Here is an 11,477-nt window from a genome sequence, read left to right on the forward strand (position 1 = left end):
TGTTCAACAGCTGTTACCTAACAACCGTGTCTTTATTTAATCAGTTTCTCTAAATAGATTTTTCATGTTGTTAGCAATATTTTTGTTTTTCACTTAAAATCCACTATTTACTATTTTTCTACTTCAACTTACTTCAAGTGTCTTAGTAATTCGTCCTGCCAGGGAGAACTACTGTGGAGGATGTAATGCCGAGTTGCATGATGCCAGCGGTAAACGCATCCTTGACTGTTAATGATGTCTGATGATCTTGTGATGTTTTGAAAGTCCGATAAATAAAACCATGTCTCTCTTGTTTGAAGGCGTCTGTTGAAGCTTAAGTTGAAAGTAATTTGTTTTAATTGACACATTAAAAATACTACATACCACAAAGAGATCAAAACGTTTCATTTGTGTGTGAGTTGGGGGGAGGAGGAGGAGAAGAAGAAGGAATGTCGGTGACAGTGGGGGTGTTTAACAGTGCTGATGCTGTGAGAAATGATTTAAATAGTGATGTAAATATTCTTGACGAGGTTTTCATCCTGCGTGTATTAAATGCACCTTTGTGGGCACGCTGTACATACCTGGTCCAGCCCATCGCAGGTGCAGGAGGAGGGAAGGCTTCATACTTCAGCGAAAGCTTGGAGATGAAGATGAATCGTCTGAACATTCTGGCATTGCCGACAAGAAGATCACATCGACAAGTCCAACAATGAACTCTGTGTGTGTGTGTGTGTGCTTTCTTTCACTCAGACATAAAAGAGGAAGATGAGATGTTATTGTTATTGAGATGTTTCGGGCTATTCACGCCCAAGAAAACACTGAAGGATATAATCTTCACTGACCAAAAAGTACACGTGTGTGTCTATCGATAAACACATAACACTGGAAACACTCAAAATAACAAAGGGATATAAATGCAGAGACGCATTCACATTTTACAAAGTCTGACTTGGTTGCACACTATGAACACCAGTTGCTTTCACACGGCAATGAACAACGATGACAAGCTGAAAAGAAGTGAACAGCTTTATTTGTATCGCTGAATGTTCACAGTAATACTCTGTGTTGCTCATCCGTGAACCTTCAAAGGTTTATAAATCTCTTTGAAATCTTCGTGATTGACGAGAATATGAACTTTCAAACTTGTTGACCTTGCAGCCCTGAGACTAAACAAACAAAGAAAGTAAACCAACAACAGCTGTGAGTCTGTGACTACCGGTCAGAAAAATATTGATGCATGGCAAATATGGGGCACCAAGAGGGATTTAAAAATAATATTTCCCATCATCTTTCTCCATCTAGACAACTCATTCTACAGTTAGACAACTCTTTTCATAGCCAAACAATTCATTTCATCACGGACGTATTCGTAACTACAGAATACATTCTATAGCTAAACAATTTATTATAGAATTTATTTTTTAATGAAAATCCTCTTATGGGCCCCACAATAGTGTATTTTTAGCAGGTGGGTCATTCTTCGTGAGGACAGTGCCGTGTGCACAAGATAATTAGCTGGACTATACATGTATATATATATCTGCAACTGTCAGCCGATACTTACTTACTCCAGTGTCTAGTGTCTAGTGTCACACCAGCAGCCATCTTGAAGATTGTTGAAGATTGTGCTCTGTTTTGTCTTATCGGCGTCTGCTCGTGCGCTCTCCTGCGTGCAGCAGGTAAGCAGAATGCAGACAGGAAAGATGAAAAAAAAATCTCTTTGATGTTGTTGTAACGACCAAGAAGGTCCAGTCGCGGGCTGCGAATTTGCTTTTCCCCAATAATTGTTGTCTGGCGACCATATCCGAGCCTTCAGACTGCCGCTAGGTCACGTGACTTACTCTCTAACCCATACAGTTGTACACATACACACATCATGGACGTGCCACTAGGTCACGTGACTTACTCTCTAACCCATACAGTTGTACACATACACACATCATGGACGTGCCACTAGCTCACGTGACTTACTCTCTCAGTCTCACCCAGCGGTTCTCAACCTGTGGGGCGACGTGCTTACAAGGGGGGGCGCGAAGGTGGTCATTTTTAAAAGTTTCTTATACCGGTATTAGTGAAATTAGCTTACATTAATTGCTGGCTAAGGGGGACGCGCGGACGTAGCTTTGTTCGTCAGGGGGGCATCACAAGTAAAAGGTCGAGAACCGCTGGTCTAACCTATACAGTGTAGCAGACTTGGCTGGGAACGGCGGGGGACTCAGGCGGTGGCCTGGAAGGGGGGAATAACCTTTTGAACTGCGGTGACAGTTGTGGTTCGCGTGGGACCACGCGAGCGCCATTAGCTAGAGGGGCGGGTGTACACGGGTGTGTGTCTGATTTGTTTTGTTTTGTGCGTGCGTGTTATGGTGGGGCTCTCCCTTATTTGTTTTGTTTGGCCACCTGAAAATTATGAAAGGGGTTTTGTTTTCTTTTTCTTTCCGTTCTTCAAATTTTTTTTTTTTTGAGCTGGCGGTCGTATAGTGCGACCGCCAATAAACTTTAGTTTTGTGTTGTCGGTTCGTGTGCGCGTTTTGTCTTCACTGAGGAGTGACTGGCTTGATTGCTCGCGTCGGGTGCGCTGAGGTTTGTCTGTGTGATTGCGAGTGTGTCTGTGAGAGAGCGAGTCCCACAGCCCCGATCGCGTTACGCGACAACCTCTGGCGCTGCAGTCAACACACACACCCGCGCGCATGCGCATCTTGTTGTAGTCCGGTGAGCTAGTGTTGTTGTACCAGTGCCACAATATTCAGATGATTCATCTCTATCAACCTGTCATTTTACGGAACTCTGCAGCTTTCCTTCCTGCAATCGCGATGGGCCTACAGAGGGGCTGTGAAGATTGATAATAAATAAATAAAAACACATGTAATACATCCAGTATGCAGAGAATTTAAAGAATAGTTACATCACCCTTTACAACAATTCTGGAAACACCATCATTGCCACCGTCCAAACCACCCACAGAACGAACACTTTAATTTCATTGCAGTACCTAGAACTTTATTGTGTCCTTACAAATGAATTTCTGAGATTTTCAGGGCATGGTTTTCAACAAGAGATGAACGGTTTCGTCTTATCAGACCTCCAATACGTCGCAAGAAGAAAAGCAAGTATTAACAGTTCAAGATGCGATTACCGCTGGCATCGTAGAACTCGGCATTACACCCTCCACAGAAGTCATTCCTGGCAGGAAGAGGTACCAAGACAATTTTAAGCAGAAAAATCGTAGATATAAGAATTCTAACATCTACTTAGAGGAAATAGTTTGCTTGGAGATAAATGTTAAAGTAACTTGTGGATTACATAACTTGACCTGTACATAACACTTCTGATTGTAATCAGTTTGACAGAACTTACAGAATTAAATAGACTCAGACAAAGAAAAAAATGTAGGTTAAAGGGACACACAAGCAAACTGTTAAGCTGGGCTTAAACGACAGATACATATATTCTAAAATCTAAACGGTTCATGCGCAATAAATCCTGGGTGTCCAGCGGCCCTCTGACACCTGGCCCACTACCCCGACGGCCCCGCCTACCTTAGGTCTGGAAATGGTATACTGCAGACTTGAACCTTGACATCTGCAAGTGTAATGCTTGGGTGTTCCTTCTTCAGACCTTTCTGTAAGAGAAAAGGAAAAGAAGAAGGAAAACAATCCACTGACCAACGCCGTGCCCCTTCACAACCGCGGGTCCGGGTACATCATATACCCTGCCATCTCATCAAGCCTACGTCAGCACGTTTCCCCTCACCTCTCGGCATTTCGTCCTCCCGCGTGTTTTCCGCTGCCCGGCATTTTATTCGCTTCCAGTAATCGTTTTCTGTGAGTACGGATCAGTGACTAAACTTATGTCGGGGACGATACGAACATCGCCAGTGAAAAGACAGTTAAAGGTGGAAACACTGAAAGGACTTTTAATTGTGAAGTGCAACTTTGACAGCGAAAATTCACGAAATCCTTGTGAAAAAATGTATGACACAATCTTGCAATGACCGAAACTTTACAAGGAGATTCACGGTGTATGAAGTACGGCTTGGGGGCAGCACAGCAACAGCCTCGCAAGATGACAAAGGTGCCGGACCATCGTCGGCACGATAATTTACATCGCCTCACCTGCACGTGTAGCCAGACAAAACGTTCCAACCCACAATCTCGTTCCAGCGAGGTGTGCGTCTTGTTGTCAGGACAGAACCGAGCTCTCAGCGAGAACCAATGGTCTGTGCATACTACACAATTAAATTTAACAGTAGAGAAACACGTAAAACTTTTAGGTTCAAATTACTCTTGCAAAGAGATGTGGATAGTGGGACTATTTTCTTTTGATATCACTGCGCGAGTGGGTGTTTGATCGTCTGCTAAAGAGTAACCACAAGTAACTACATGTACAAGTAAAATTTAAATAAAAATAACATGAAAAAGCTAAACACATACAGCTATATATTTATTTTTGGTTATGATATAAAAAAAATACCACAAAAATGTCTGCTAAATCATTCAGCAACACTAGAAAACCCAGCGTCTGCATTCCTCACTTGGAATAAGATTCTTGGTTGGAAAAGTTGTCTCGCTACACACGTCCGCAAAGTTGGCTGAGGTAGGAATATTTTAATTTAAATTTTAAACGCCGGTTTTCTATTTAAAATAGAATACTGTAATGGCGTGGACAGATCTGCCGTTGAAAGCACCACTACTCGGCAAAGTCAGAGGAAAGGCCCCCCACAGCATCCCCCCCCACCCCCATTTATCGGCGTTCTTTGTCGGTGACGTCACCATCATCGGCACGTGTTCATTCAACTGACTTTATTTTTTATCCAAAAACTGATGTAATAACTGCAAGCAAAGCGCGTGAGAATCGGTCACAAGTACTCATTTCGACCGCGCGCCGATCACTGAATTTATAGTCACACGCTCGCACAAGCAAATAGTAATAAGATCATATCACCCTACAAACTTCTTTTGATATCGGGTTCATACGAGACAGAGTGGTGCAGACCATCCAAAGGTGCCACGAATATCTTGAATTAGGATTCACATCCAAGAAGATATATATATATATAGGTGTCATACTGCGCTTTGTACCTGTCACTTTCTGGTCATACAAAAACAAAAAATACACTCTCAAAATTAGCATGGATCTTTATGGCAAATTTTTTTAAATCCCGACGCGCGATCTGGAGATCACAGTCACAACCACTGGAATTCTTCCTGTGGTGTTCATATTTACTACTGTAAAAGTGATGCAAACAGAATGTGTTATATTAAGTTTGTATTTATATGTATTGATAATACTTGATTAGCCAAATGCTATAAAATTACAGACAAAATTCTTATCTCATTATTTTAAATTTTCCAGGAAATTTTACCACTTGGGTACAGGTATAAAGTGACATCATTTCAACCATTTAAGTCGATCTCTACTCACGCTAACGTGCCGGACCTGGTCACATCATGAACATTTATTTTGTTATCATCTTCCAGAAGATTAATGGCTACTTGAAGTTATTTTTTGAGACTTAAACATCACAAGATAGAGATAAAATTAATTGAGAAAAGATGCATTAGAGAAAAATAAACATTCAAAATGCACGAACCAAGTGAAGAATGGATGATTCTAAATAAATAAACATTTTAAATCATAACAACATGCTGGGTTTGCATGCGGAGACTTCAAACTGATTTTGACACTGTTGTTGTTGTTGTACAGGTCTGGACATATTTTGCTCACACGATTTTAATGTACCACAGTGTTTGTGAACGGATGACTTTCTACCCCTCGCTCTCTCTGAAATCCTATGTACTGTAGGTTAAGCGCCAGGTCAGTGTATGTAGGGTGTGGCGCCTGTACAATCATCGTTTTATCTCGTTCATCAAATTTTAGAATAAAACTTATGTTGGAGTCGGAAGTTCACAGAAGACATCTCAAGCTGTAAGAGGCGCGCTCGCATGTGCGTGTTCACACCTGCCTCAGTCAACCGTGTGTTAGTCACAGAGCTCGCAAATAAAATAATTAGATGTGATATTCTCTCACCCCAACGATCAGGTGCAAAGTCACGTGAAATAAAACTTCCAGTAAGTACAAAGTAGAAGGTACTGAAAGGCAATGTTTCTGTGGGAGGACCGGGGTGGAGAGAGGTTGCGTGGGTGTGTTTTCGCAAATAAAACTATTTACAGCACTTTCCAATTCCCAGTTCTTGCTCCTTGTGGTTATTTTGTTCCAAATCTTAATATCAGGGCGCAATATCTCTCGTTCTTAGCTAGGAAAACTAGACACTTGGACGCCCTTGTGGCGAGCTGCTGTAGGACGTCCTCGTGGTTGTGTCGCTGGAGGACGTCCTCGTCGTCGTCTCGCTGGAGGACGTCCTCGTGCTTGTGTCGCTGGAGGACGTCCTCGTGCTTGTGTCGCTGGAGGACGTCCTCGTGCTTGTGTCACTGGAGGACGTCCTCGTGCTTGTGTCGCTGGAGGACGTCCTCGTGCTTGTGTCGCTGGAGGACGTCCTCGTGCTTGTGTCACTGGAGGACGTCCTCGTCGTCGTCTCGCTGGAGGACGTCCTCGTGGTAGAGGTGCTTGTTGATGTGAGCAGTGAGCCTCATCCTCGCTGCTACCACCCCGTCTCGCCTTTCGCTGCAAATAATTTATTAATAAATATTCATTAATTATTAATTAATATTTATTATTTAATATTAAATATTTATGAAATATTACAGCCTCATGACTAATAACATCTCAGTGAAGAGACAGTTAACTCATTTTTTCATGTAAAATTGATATTGTGTGGTAAAGCAGTGCATGCCATTATTCACAATGTATTTTATAACTTCAAAAAGACACCCTTTCTTGCATATGATGTGTGGCATACTTGTGACAGCTAGATACGTTTCCTGTCTTCTAATGATTTGCAGATCCAAAGAAATGTCAATTCATATTATACAAAAATACACACTTAGATCAGCACCTCTCTTTTTTGGTTAAAGTATGTGTAAAAAATATATATCTATAGCGTTAATAATAATATATGTAAACATATGGTGGGTGGGTCACTTTTCGCGGTCTTATGCATCGGCACTATTCTCGCATGCATCAGCAGGGCTGATATACAAGCTCGCCTAGTATGCTTACGAGGGACCGCCAATACTTTCAACTTCTACAGAAGATCGGCTCCTGCCGAGATGTTGCTAGCTCCACAGTTTAAATTTATTTTTAGCTCTTGTCAGAATTGTGCTTCTATGGGTGATACTAACTTAAAAATAGAAAACAGAAAGACATGGGGAACAAGCAGAAGCACCATAGAACGGAAACGATATGTATAGTGTAAGACTTTGTAGACCTTTAATCTCAAAATCCCAATTTTCCCATTTTGTTATCTGCAGAAGCTGTACAGAAGCTTTATCATAAATGGTCACCATTTGTTGTACATGTAAGATTAATTATGATGTAAATGTTTCCTGGGTTTATGCTCAATGACATTAAATATGTATTAATGAAAAGAAATGAAAATCTGTGTATGTCATTGTTGCCATGTTTGAAGTGAAACTCCAGAGAGTATGCGTGGTTTAAAATTTAACATTATGAAAGGTTTTTGCTTAAACCTTTGTAAAACATTGATAAAAAACCTACTATTAAACTTTAAAACTCTGCTAAGCAGAGTAGAAAATAAGACTAACATAATAAAACTGTCACAAAGAAGTAAAAAAAAGCAACATTAAATGCTTTTTTGAGCAAACATCAAAGTAAATACAAGCATGGAAAGTAAACACAGCCGTCAGGTTTTATTTCTTTTTCCCCCAGGCTGTACATAAAACCAGAAACGAGGGACGTACCTTCCTCTGGGAAGCTTCGGGTCTTTGGCTCATGTTTCCTATCAAGAAAAAAGTCATTTCAAAATTATAAAATATTACATTGGAAACATTTAAGAATTTTTAAGGCAGCCAAAGGACCACCTATGCATTAAACCAAACACAGTGACTACATTTATGTATTTCTATACATTCTGTGGAGTCGTTACCGTTAAACGTGCAGTGATCACCCTTTAAGGACGGAATGCATTGAGTCTTCGCATTGTTACATTTCTACATCTGTGTGACTATTTCATGATATTGTTCACCGCAGTGCGTGTGCCTTTGGCTGAGATTTTCGCTATATTTCTCACATTATTATTAAGGCCACAGGAAAACAATGGTTTGAGGCGATTGTTCGGAACATTCGAGAACTTTGGTCAATGCCAGTACAATGGCGGCTTTGGGGCATATCGGAGAGTTTGACGCTTCATGACTTTGCCCGGTTACTGAAATGTGCTTTTGTCATTAACAGTCCTTAAAAACTTTGAAAGCACCATTTGTAGATAATACATAAGAGCGTGGCATACTTACCAACTACTTGAGAAGATATTCAGGAACCAATAAATTGTGTTTTGATATTGATTTGACTGCAGTTTTCCAGTTCGAATTATGTGGTTTTAGATCTATGGAAGTCATGTGACCATGTGACGCCTCTTATGAACTGCATCACGTCATGACGCGCAAAGGAATTTGACAGCCATCAGCCCGCGACCTCCTGAATTTGTGTAAAGGGAAATAAGTGATATAAAATACGAGTGCTCTCCCATTCGAATCTCTCGTCGCGGGACAATGTCGTATGCCAGTCAGTTATCATCATCATTATCATCATCATCTCATCTATTGTTCAGTTAATATAAATTAGCTTGATTAAATGGGAATTAATTCTCGGCCCTTTATGTAAAAAAAGGAGCCTTTAATAATAATAATTAAATAATAATATTAAATAATAATGATAAATAATAATAATTAATAATACGTCCTCTACAATTACAGTCTTTCAGTTGACTTTACTACAAGACAACAAAACGTCTGTTTGCTAAAACTTACACCACGTAAATGTATTTTAAATTATCTTTAAATCGGAGCATCACAGATAGTTGTTTTTATTATAGGTTAGTAAATATAAATTTAAAAAAAAAAAAAAATACCGGTCGAAGTCTCATTCGTGAGTACGAGTGAGTCAAACCACCAACTAATATCCCATGGTCAAACTGCCTCTAGCCTAAATGTCCTCAAAGAGCATAATTTGTGAATTTCTATGGACAAGAACAATGTGTGTACATTTCTTCTTGGTTTTTAAACATCAAACTCTGATTCCTAAAAGTCTAACCTCTTGTTAGATGACATAGCCTGTGTAAACATGTGCCTGAAAAAACTTCTTAAAATCTTCACTTCATATACCCGATTCTGTATAGATTACAATAAAAGTGAGTTCTCAAGCAAGTTTTAAGTAAGACTGTTCTTTTTCTACATTTTGATCTATCATTATCAGTTTGAATTAGTCTTCTAACGCTTTTAGTTTTTTATAATTCTAGCCTAGACGGCTTCAATGAGTTCAACTTTTAAAAAAAAGATGCTGCTATAGGGATAGAATCACATATCAAACAATTGAAGAAAATATGTTTTAAATTAAGAACAAAATCCTACTAGTACAAATTTTTAAAAAAATGTTACTCACTTCTCAACCACTTCAGTTGAACTTGCACATCCAGAGACGCTATGCTCGGGGCTTACAGCTTGTCTCCCAGGGGCTGTAACCAATAGCCAGCGCCCACGATACTCAAGCCACGCCCAATCGCCTGAATGCTTTGAATGCTTTTCACGCCTAAACCGTTGACATGGAAGGGCCCAGAATTCTGTGCCAGCTCTAGATCCAGCAAGCAGCAAAACGCACTCAAGCACACCTCACGTGACGACGTGACGTAGCAAGAGCATGACGTCAGGCGCTGCTACCGTCAGCGGTAAAAGGCCTTGACTTTTCCGCGAACCGAGAAAAAAAAAAAACAAAACAAAAACAAACCTGAAACCGTCGTTTGGTGCGAGTTACCTTTCTAATATAGGAGCATCCCCAAGCGCTTAGAGACAGGCAGGCCTAGAACAAAAGTATGAAAACGTTTTGCCCTTTTTACACCTTAATAATGATAGCAATCGAGATGAAGCTTGTTCTTTTGTCTGCCTGTTTAATAGAGAAAATGGCTCCAAGACATGTGTCAAAGACATATATATGTAGCAAACACATACACTGCATCACATGTGCTCTTTCCAACTACTAAAAACAAAGATCTGCGTCTGAGTTTCCCAACATTTTATGCTTTTTATTTTCTCATCTCTGTTCAAAATAAATTTTCATAAACTGGCTGGTTTTAACAAAACATCACATGCGTAATCTCTCTTAATACTTTTCAATATATTTATTTCTAATCAACACCTCTATATACTTCTCCACATAAGACTGGGCAGCTGATGGCAAGAGGAAATGTGGTTGGCCAAAACAAACATGATGATCAGTAGCAAGAGAACTAAATGACCAGAAAGTGACCAGACATTAATAATAAGAAATACAAAATTTGTGAAGCACATACTCACACTCCTAAGGATCTAAGAACAAGAATGAGCTGTGGACACCATACAAGAGCCAGAAAAACAAACGAATAACACAGCAACTAAAAAAGAATAAGCAACAGTATTAATGATGAAGAAAAACAAGTACAAAAAATGCGAATGTAACAGGGTAGGATTCGGGCTTTTCCCCAATCTCTCCTCAACAACACAAAAGACAACGCTTTCTCCTCGTACGGATTCTAGATTAATACAATGCCAGTCGATGCTGCTGGCTCTGGCGAACCTCGATCAAACCCACTTTCTGACCTCACACCAACTGCACCCCACACCTCTGCTCTGTCTCCTTATATTTGTAACCAAGTGGTGCGTGGTGAGGGGAGTCGAACAGTGACCACAACAGTCCAGCACTCAAATCAGAAAGGCAGGAACCTGTCAGCAGTTGCACAACTCTCTAATGCAGGCTAGATCCACAGTCACAGGCTACGTCACTTGTCTTGCGCTTTCACTTCGCAGTTTTCTCCCCTGTCCTTGCGTCTCAGCTCTGCCCTCTATACCTATACCTCTATACCTATATCTCTATACCTATACGCGGGTCACGGCAGGTGGGTCACTTTTCGCGGTCTTCTGCATCAGCACTATTTCCCACATGCATCAGCAGATCTATTTTCGCGGTCTTTCACAATCGTACCTTTACTTACTGGCATACATCAGCATTTTCTGCCTAACAAGCGCTGGACTACCGGCCTTCTATCGCGGTCGGCCAAGGTCGCTGACGTCACGCTTCCAAGGCTTCCGAAGTTTTTCCCTTCACTGGGACGTTTAGGAAAAAAAAAATCAGCGTCCCGCTTTCGCCCCCGAAACATCTGGTCACCTTACCCGAGGTCATCTTTATAACCTATTGCTAGCTGTGGTAAACAAGTTGTGACAAAAAAAAAAAAAAAAAAAAAAAAAAAAGATTGACGTTCAGTAAAACACTTCTAAGTTCTGCTGAAGCAAATTATTGAACCCATGTCTTCACATTAAGCCCTCAATAACAACAAGCAGTTTATTCAGTCACCATATTATTTCGCTTTAAGAAACAACCGCTACTGTCACAAACGG

General features: G+C 40.6%; 2 long non-coding RNA genes across 3 annotated transcripts; both read right to left on the reverse strand.

Annotated features, from left to right (window-relative positions):
- Positions 1-991: 991 nt before the first annotated feature.
- LOC112577113 lies at positions 992-1,829 on the reverse strand. Its single transcript, XR_003102004.1, has 2 exons — positions 1,544-1,829; positions 992-1,145 (listed from the first exon to the last, which is right to left on the reverse strand). It is a non-coding gene; the product is annotated as an uncharacterized LOC112577113 (long non-coding RNA).
- Positions 1,830-4,807: 2,978 nt separating this feature from the next.
- Positions 4,808-10,617, reverse strand: LOC112577114. 2 transcript variants are annotated; one of them, XR_003102006.1, is made up of 4 exons: positions 9,493-10,617; positions 8,346-8,529; positions 7,797-7,834; positions 4,808-6,600 (listed from the first exon to the last, which is right to left on the reverse strand). It is a non-coding gene; the product is annotated as an uncharacterized LOC112577114 (long non-coding RNA). The 2 variants fall into 2 exon arrangements; XR_003102005.1 differs by lacking the exon at positions 9,493-10,617 and having other exon boundaries at positions 8,346-8,835.
- Positions 10,618-11,477: the final 860 nt, after the last annotated feature.

The sequence above is a fragment of the Pomacea canaliculata genome, linkage group LG12 (genome assembly GCF_003073045.1).
Source record: "Pomacea canaliculata isolate SZHN2017 linkage group LG12, ASM307304v1, whole genome shotgun sequence".
Lineage (NCBI taxonomy): Eukaryota > Metazoa > Mollusca > Gastropoda > Architaenioglossa > Ampullariidae > Pomacea > Pomacea canaliculata.